Here is a 7,388-nt window from a genome sequence, read left to right on the forward strand (position 1 = left end):
TGGCTCTTCGGGCGTGGGAGCTGTCGCCAGAGCCGCGGCCCTACCGCAAAATGCTTTGCAGGCTGGCGCGGCGGCCCCAAGTGGGCGCCGGTGTCACCCATGCTGACGGCCGCCGGAAAGCCCGCAGCCCCACGGGCTGTGGGGCCACGCGAGCGGCTGCCAAAGAGCTTTCCAACGAGGCACGGCTTTCCCTCCTGGCTCTCGGGTGTGGGAGCTGTCGCCAGAGCCGCGGCCCTACCGGAAAATGCTTTGCAGGCTGGCGCAGCGGCGCAAAATGGGCGCCGGTGACACCGAGGCTGACGGCCGCCGCAAAGCCCGCAGCCCCATGGGCTGTGGGGCCACGCGAGCGGCTGCCAAAGAGCTTTCCAACGAGGCACGGCTTTCCCTCCTGGCTCTTCGGGCGTGGGAGCTGTCGCCAGAGACGCGGCCCTACCGGAAAATGCTTCGCAGGCTAGCGCGGCGGCCCCACCTGGGCGCCGGTGTCGCCCAGGCTGACGGCCGCCGGAAAGCCCGCAGCCCCACGGGCTGTGGGGCAAAGCGAGCGGCTGCCAAAGAGCTTTCCAACGAGGCACGGCTTTCCCTCCTGGCTCTTCGGGCGTGGGAGCTGTCGCCAGAGCCGCGGCCCTACCGGAAAATGCTTCGCAGGCTGGCGCAGCGGCGCAATGTGTGCACCGGTGGCGCCGAGGCTGACGGCCGCCGCAAAGCCCGCAGCCCCACGGGCTGTGGGTCCACACGAGCGGCTGCCAAAGAGCTTTCCAACGAGGCACGGCTTTCCCTCCTGGCTCTTCGGGCGTGGGAGCTGTCGCCAGAGACGCGGCCCTACCAGAAAATGCTTCGCAGGCTGGCGCGGCGGTGCCAAGTGGGTGTCGGTGGCGCCGAGGCTGACGGCCGCCGGAAAGCCCGCAGCCCCACGGGCTGTGGGGCCACACGAGCGGCTGCCAAAGAGCTTTCCAACGAGGCACGGCTTTCCCTCCTGGCTCTTTGGGCGTGGGAGCTGTCGCCAGAGCCGCGGCCCTATCGGAAAATGCTTTGCAGGCTGGCGCGGCGGCGCCACGTGGGCGCCAGTGTCGCCCAGGCTGACGGCCGCCGCAAAGCCCGCAGCCCCACGGGCTGTGGGGCCACGTGAGCGGCGGCCAAAGAGCTTTCCAACGAGGCACGGCTTTCCCTCCTGGCTCTTAGGCGTGGGAGCTGTCGCCAGAACCGCCGCCCTACCGGAAAATGCTTCACAGGCTGGCGCGGCGGCGCCACGTGGGCGCCGGTGGCGCCGAGGCTGATGGGCGCCGCAAAGCCCGCAGCCCCACGGGCTGTGGGGCCACGCGAGCGGCTGCCAAAGAGCTTTCCAACGAGGCACGGCTTTCCCTCCTGGCTCTTCGGCCGTGGGAGCTGTCGCCAGAGCCGCGGCCCTACCGGAAAATGCTTCGCAGGCTAGCGCGGCGGCCCCACCTGGGCGCCGGTGTCGCCCAGGCTGACGGCCGCCGGAAAGCCCGCAGCCCCACGGGATGTGGGGCAAAGCGAGCAGCTGCCAAAGAGCTTTCCAACGAGGCACGGCTTTCCCTCCTGGCTCTTCGGCCGTGGGAGCTGTCGCCAGATCCGCGGCCCTATCGGAAAATGCTTCGCAGGCTGGCGCGGCGGCGCCAAGTGGGCGCCGGTGGCGCCGAGGCTGACGGCCGCCGCAAAGCCCGCAGCCCCACGGGCTGTGGGGCCACGCGAGCGGCTGCCAAAGAGCTTTCCAACGAGGCACGGGTTTCCCTCCTGGCTCTTCGGGCGTGGGAGCTGTCGCCAGAGCCGCGGCCCTACCGGAAAATGCTTCGCAGGCTGGCGCGGCGGCCCCACGTGGGCGCCGGTGGCACCGAGGCTGACGGCTGCCGGAAAGCCCGCATCCCCACGGGCTGTGGGGCCACGCGCGTGGCTGACAAAGAGCTTTCCAACGAGGCACGGCTTTCCCTCCTGGCTCTTCGGCCGTGGGAGCTGTCGCCAGAGACGCGGCCCTACCGGAAAATGCTTCGCAGGCTGGCGCGGCGGCCCGACGTGGGCGCCGGTGGCGCCGAGGCTGACGGCCGCCGCAAAGCCCGCAGCCCCATGGGCTGTGGGGCCACGCGAGCGGCTGCCAAAGAGCTTTCCAACGAGGCACGGCTTTCCCTCCTGGCTCTTCGGGTGTGGGAGCTGTCGCCAGAGCCGCGGCCCTACCGGAAAATGCTTCGCAGGCTGGCGCGGCGGCGCCACGTGGGCGCCGGTGGCGCTGAGGCTGACGGCCGCCGCAAAGCCCGCAGCCCCATGGGCTTTAGGGCAATGCGAGTGGCTGCCAAAGCGCTTTCCAACGAGGCACGGCTTTCCCTCCTGGCTCTTCGGGCTTGGGAGCTGTCGCCAGAGCCGTGGCCCTACCGGAAAATGCTTCGCAGGCTGGCGCGGCGGCCCGACGTGGGCGCCGGTGGCGCCCAGGCTGACGGCCGCCGCAAAGCCCGCAGCCCCACGGGCTGTGGGGCCACGCGAGCGGCTGCCAAAGAGCTTTCCAACGAGGCACGGCTTTCCCTCCTGGCTCTTCGGGTGTGGGAGCTGTCGCCAGAGCCGCGGCCCTACCGGAAAATGCTTTGCAGGCTGGCGCAGCGGCGCAAAATGGGCGCCGGTGACGCCGAGGCTGACGGCCGCCGCAAAGCCCGCAGCCCCATGGGCTGTGGGGCCACGCGAGCGGCTGCCAAAGAGCTTTCCAACGAGGCACGGCTTTCCCTCCTGGCTCTTCGGGCGTGGGAGCTGTCGCCAGAGACGCGGCCCTACCGGAAAATGCTTCGCAGGCTAGCGCGGCGGCCCCACCTGGGCGCCGGTGTCGCCCAGGCTGACGGCCGCCGGAAAGCCCGCAGCCCCACGGGCTGTGGGGCAAAGCGAGCGGCTGCCAAAGAGCTTTCCAACGAGGCACGGCTTTCCCTCCTGGCTCTTCGGGCGTGGGAGCTGTCGCCAGAGCCGCGGCCCTACCGGAAAATGCTTCGCAGGCTGGCGCGGCGGCGCAATGTGGGTGCCGGTGGCGCCGAGGCTGACGGCCGCCGCAAAGCCCGCAGCCCCATGGGCTGTGGGGCCACGCGAGCGGCTGCCAAAGAGCTTTCCAACGAGGCACGGCTTTCCCTCCTGGCTCTTCGGGCGTGGGAGCTGTCGCCAGAGCCGCGGCCCTACCGCAAAATGCTTCGCAGGCTGGCGCGGCGGCGCCACGTGGGCGCCGGTGGCGCCGAGGCTGACGGCCACCACATAGCCCTCAGCCCCACGGGCTGTGGGGCCACGCGAGTGGCTGCCAAAGAGCTTTCCAACGAGGCACGGCTTTCCCTCCTGGCTCTTCGGGCGTGGGAGCTGTCGCCAGAGCCGCGGCCCTACCAGAAAATGCTTTGCAGGCTGGCGCGGCGGCCCCACCTGGGCGCCGGTGTCACCCATGCTGACGGCCGCCGCAAAGCCCGCAGCCCCACGGGCTTTAGGGCCATGCGAGTGGCTGCCAAAGAGCTTTCCAACGAGGCACGGCTTTCCCTCCTGGCTCTTCGGGCGTGGGAGCTGTCGCCAGAGCCGCGGCCCTACCGGAAAATGCTTCGCAGGCTGGCGCGGCGGCCCGACGTGGGCGCCGGTGGCGCCCAGGCTGACGGCCGCCGCAAAGCAGGCAGCCCCATGGGCTGTGGGGCCACGCGAGCGGCTGCCAAAGAGCTTTCCAACGAGGCACGGCTTTCCCTCCTGGCTCTTCGGCCGTGGGAGCTGCCGCCAGAGCCGCGGCCCTACCAGAAAATGCTTTGCAGGCTGGCGCGGCGGCGCCACGTGGGCGCCGGTGTCGCCGAGGCTGACGGCCGCCGCAAAGCCCGCAGCCCCATGGGCTGTTGGGCCACGCGAGCGGCTGCCAAAGAGCTTTCCAACGAGGCACGGCTTTCCCTCCTGGCTCTTCGGGCGTGGGAGCTGTCGCCAGAGCCGCGGCCCTACCGGAAAATGCATTGCAGGCTGGCGCGGCGGCCCGACGTGGGCGCCGGTGGCCCCCAGGCTGACGGCCGCCGCAAAGCCCGCAGCCCCACAGGATGTGGGGCCACACGAGCGGCTGCCAAAGAGCTTTCCAACAAGGCACGGCTTTCCCTCCTGGCTCTTCGGGCGTGGGAGCTGTCGCCAGAGCCGCGGCCCTACCGGAAAATGCTTCGCAGGCTGGCGCGGCGGCGCCACGTGGGCGCCGGTGTCGCCCAGGCTGACGGCCGCCGCAAAGCCCGCAGCCCCATGGGCTGTGGGGCCACGCGAGCGGCTGCCAAAGAGCTTTCCAACGAGGCACGGCTTTCCCTCCTGGCTCTTCGGGCGTGGGAGCTGTCGCCAGAGCCGCGGCCCTACCGGAAAATGCTTTGCAGGCTGGCGCGGCGGCGCCACGTGGGTGCCGGTTTCGCCGAGGCTGATGGCCGCCGCAAAGCCCGCAGCCCCATGGGTTGTGGGGCCACGCGAGCGGCTGCCAAAGAGCTTTCCAACGAGGCACGGCTTTCCCTCCTGGCTCTTCGGGCATGGGAGCTGTCGCCAGAGCAGCAGCCCTACCGGAAAATGCATTGCAGGCTGGCGCGGCGGCCCGACGTGGGCGCCGGTGGCCCCCAGGCTGACGGCCGCCGCAAAGCCCGCAGCCCCACGGGCTGTGGGTCCACACGAGCGGCTGCCAAAGAGCTTTCCAACGAGGCACGGCTTTCCCTCCTGGCTCTTCGGGCGTGGGAGCTGTCGCCAGAGACGCGGCCCTACCAGAAAATGCTTCGCAGGCTGGCGCGGCGGTGCCAAGTGGGTGTCGGTGGCGCCGAGGCTGACGGCCGCCGGAAAGCCCGCAGCCCCACGGGCTGTGGGGCCACACGAGCGGCTGCCAAAGAGCTTTCCAACGAGGCACGGCTTTCCCTCCTGGCTCTTTGGGCGTGGGAGCTGTCGCCAGAGCCGCGGCCCTATCGGAAAATGCTTTGCAGGCTGGCGCGGCGGCGCCACGTGGGCGCCAGTGTCGCCCAGGCTGACGGCCGCCGCAAAGCCCGCAGCCCCACGGGCTGTGGGGCCACGTGAGCGGCGGCCAAAGAGCTTTCCAACGAGGCACGGCTTTCCCTCCTGGCTCTTAGGCGTGGGAGCTGTCGCCAGAGCCGCGGCCCTACCGGAAAATGCTTCACAGGCTGGCGCGGCGGCGCCACGTGGGCGCCGGTGGCGCCGAGGCTGACGGGCGCCGCAAAGCCCGCAGCCCCACGGGCTGTGGGGCCACGCGAGCGGCTGCCAAAGAGCTTTCCAACGAGGCACGGCTTTCCCTCCTGGCTCTTCGGCCGTGGGAGCTGTCGCCAGAGCCGCGGCCCTACCGGAAAATGCTTCGCAGGCTAGCGCGGCGGCCCCACCTGGGCGCCGGTGTCGCCCAGGCTGACGGCCGCCGGAAAGCCCGCAGCCCCACGGGATGTGGGGCAAAGCGAGCGGCTGCCAAAGAGCTTTCCAACGAGGCACGGCTTTCCCTCCTGGCTCTTTGGCCGTGGGAGCTGTCGCCAGATCCGCGGCCCTATCGGAAAATGCTTCGCAGGCTGGCGCGGCGGCGCCAAGTGGGCGCCGGTGGCGCCGAGGCTGACGGCCGCCGTAAAGCCCGCAGCCCCACGGGCTGTGGGGCCACGCGAGCGGCTGCCAAAGAGCTTTCCAACGAGGCACGGGTTTCCCTCCTGGCTCTTCGGGCGTGGGAGCTGTCGCCAGAGCCGCGGCCCTACCGGAAAATGCTTCGCAGGCTGGCGCGGCGGCCCCACGTGGGCGCCGGTGGCACCGAGGCTGACGGCCGCCGCAAAGCCCGCAGCCCCATGGGCTGTGGGGCCACGCGAGCGGCTGCCAAAGAGCTTTCCAACGAGGCACGGCTTTCCCTCCTGGCTCTTCGGGTGTGGGAGCTGTCGCCAGAGCCGCGGCCCTACCGGAAAATGCTTCGCAGGCTGGCGCGGCGGCGCCACGTGGGCGCCGGTGGCGCTGAGGCTGACGGCCGCCGCAAAGCCCGCAGCCCCATGGGCTTTAGGGCAATGCGAGTGGCTGCCAAAGCGCTTTCCAACGAGGCACGGCTTTCCCTCCTGGCTCTTCGGGCTTGGGAGCTGTCGCCAGAGCCGTGGCCCTACCGGAAAATGCTTCGCAGGCTGGCGCGGCGGCCCGACGTGGGCGCCGGTGGCGCCCAGGCTGACGGCCGCCGCAAAGCCCGCAGCCCCACGGGCTATGGGGCCACGTGAGTGGCTGCCAAAGAGCTCTCCAATGAGGCACGGCTTTCCCTCCTGGCTCTTCGGGCGTGGGAGCTGTCGCCAGAGACGCGGCCCTACCGGAAAATGCTTCGCAGGCTAGCGCGGCGGCCCCACCTGGGCGCCGGTGTCGCCCAGGCTGACGGCCGCCGGAAAGCCCGCAGCCCCACGGGCTGTGGGGCAAAGCGAGCGGCTGCCAAAGAGCTTTCCAACGAGGCACGGCTTTCCCTCCTGGCTCTTCGGGCGTGGGAGCTGTCGCCAGAGCCGCGGCCCTACCGGAAAATGCTTCGCAGGCTGGCGCAGCGGCGCAATGTGTGCACCGGTGGCGCCGAGGCTGACGGCCGCCGCAAAGCCCGCAGCCCCATGGGCTGTGGGGCCACGCGAGCGGCTGCCAAAGAGCTTTCCAACGAGGCACGGCTTTCCCTCCTGGCTCTTCGGGCGTGGGAGCTGTCGCCAGAGCCGCGTCCCTACCGCAAAATGCTTCGCAGGCTGGCGCGGCGGCGCCACGTGGGCGCCGGTGGCGCCGAGGCTGACGGCCACCGCATAGCCCTCAGCCCCACGGGCTGTGGGGCCACGCGAGTGGCTGCCAAAGAGCTTTCCAACGAGGCACGGCTTTCCCTCCTGGCTCTTCGGGCGTGGGAGCTGTCGCCAGAGCCGCGGCCCTACCGCAAAATGCTTTGCAGGCTGGCGCGGCGGCCCCACCTGGGCGCCGGTGTCACCCATGCTGACGGCCGCCGCAAAGCCCGCAGCCCCACGGGCTTTAGGGCCATGCGAGTGGCTGCCAAAGAGCTTTCCAACGAGGCACGGCTTTCCCTCCTGGCTCTTCGGGCGTGGGAGCTGTCGCCAGAGCCGCGGCCCTACCGGAAAATGCTTCGCAGGCTGGCGCGGCGGCCCGACGTGGGCGCCGGTGGCGCCCAGGCTGACGGCCGCCGCAAAGCAGGCAGCCCCATGGGCTGTGGGGCCACGCGAGCAGCTGCCAAAGAGCTTTCCAACGAGGCACGGCTTTCCCTCCTGGCTCTTCGGGCGTGGGAGCTGTCGCCAGAGCCGCGGCCCTACCAGAAAATGCTTCGCAGGCTGGCGCGGCGGTGCCAAGTGGGTGTCGGTGGCGCCGAGGCTGACGGCCGCCGGAAAGCCCGCAGCCCCACGGGCTGTGGGGCCACACGAGCGGCTGCCAAAGAGCTTTCCAAC

Source organism: Larus michahellis, unplaced genomic scaffold (genome assembly GCF_964199755.1).
Source record: "Larus michahellis unplaced genomic scaffold, bLarMic1.1 SCAFFOLD_39, whole genome shotgun sequence".
NCBI lineage: Eukaryota > Metazoa > Chordata > Aves > Charadriiformes > Laridae > Larus > Larus michahellis.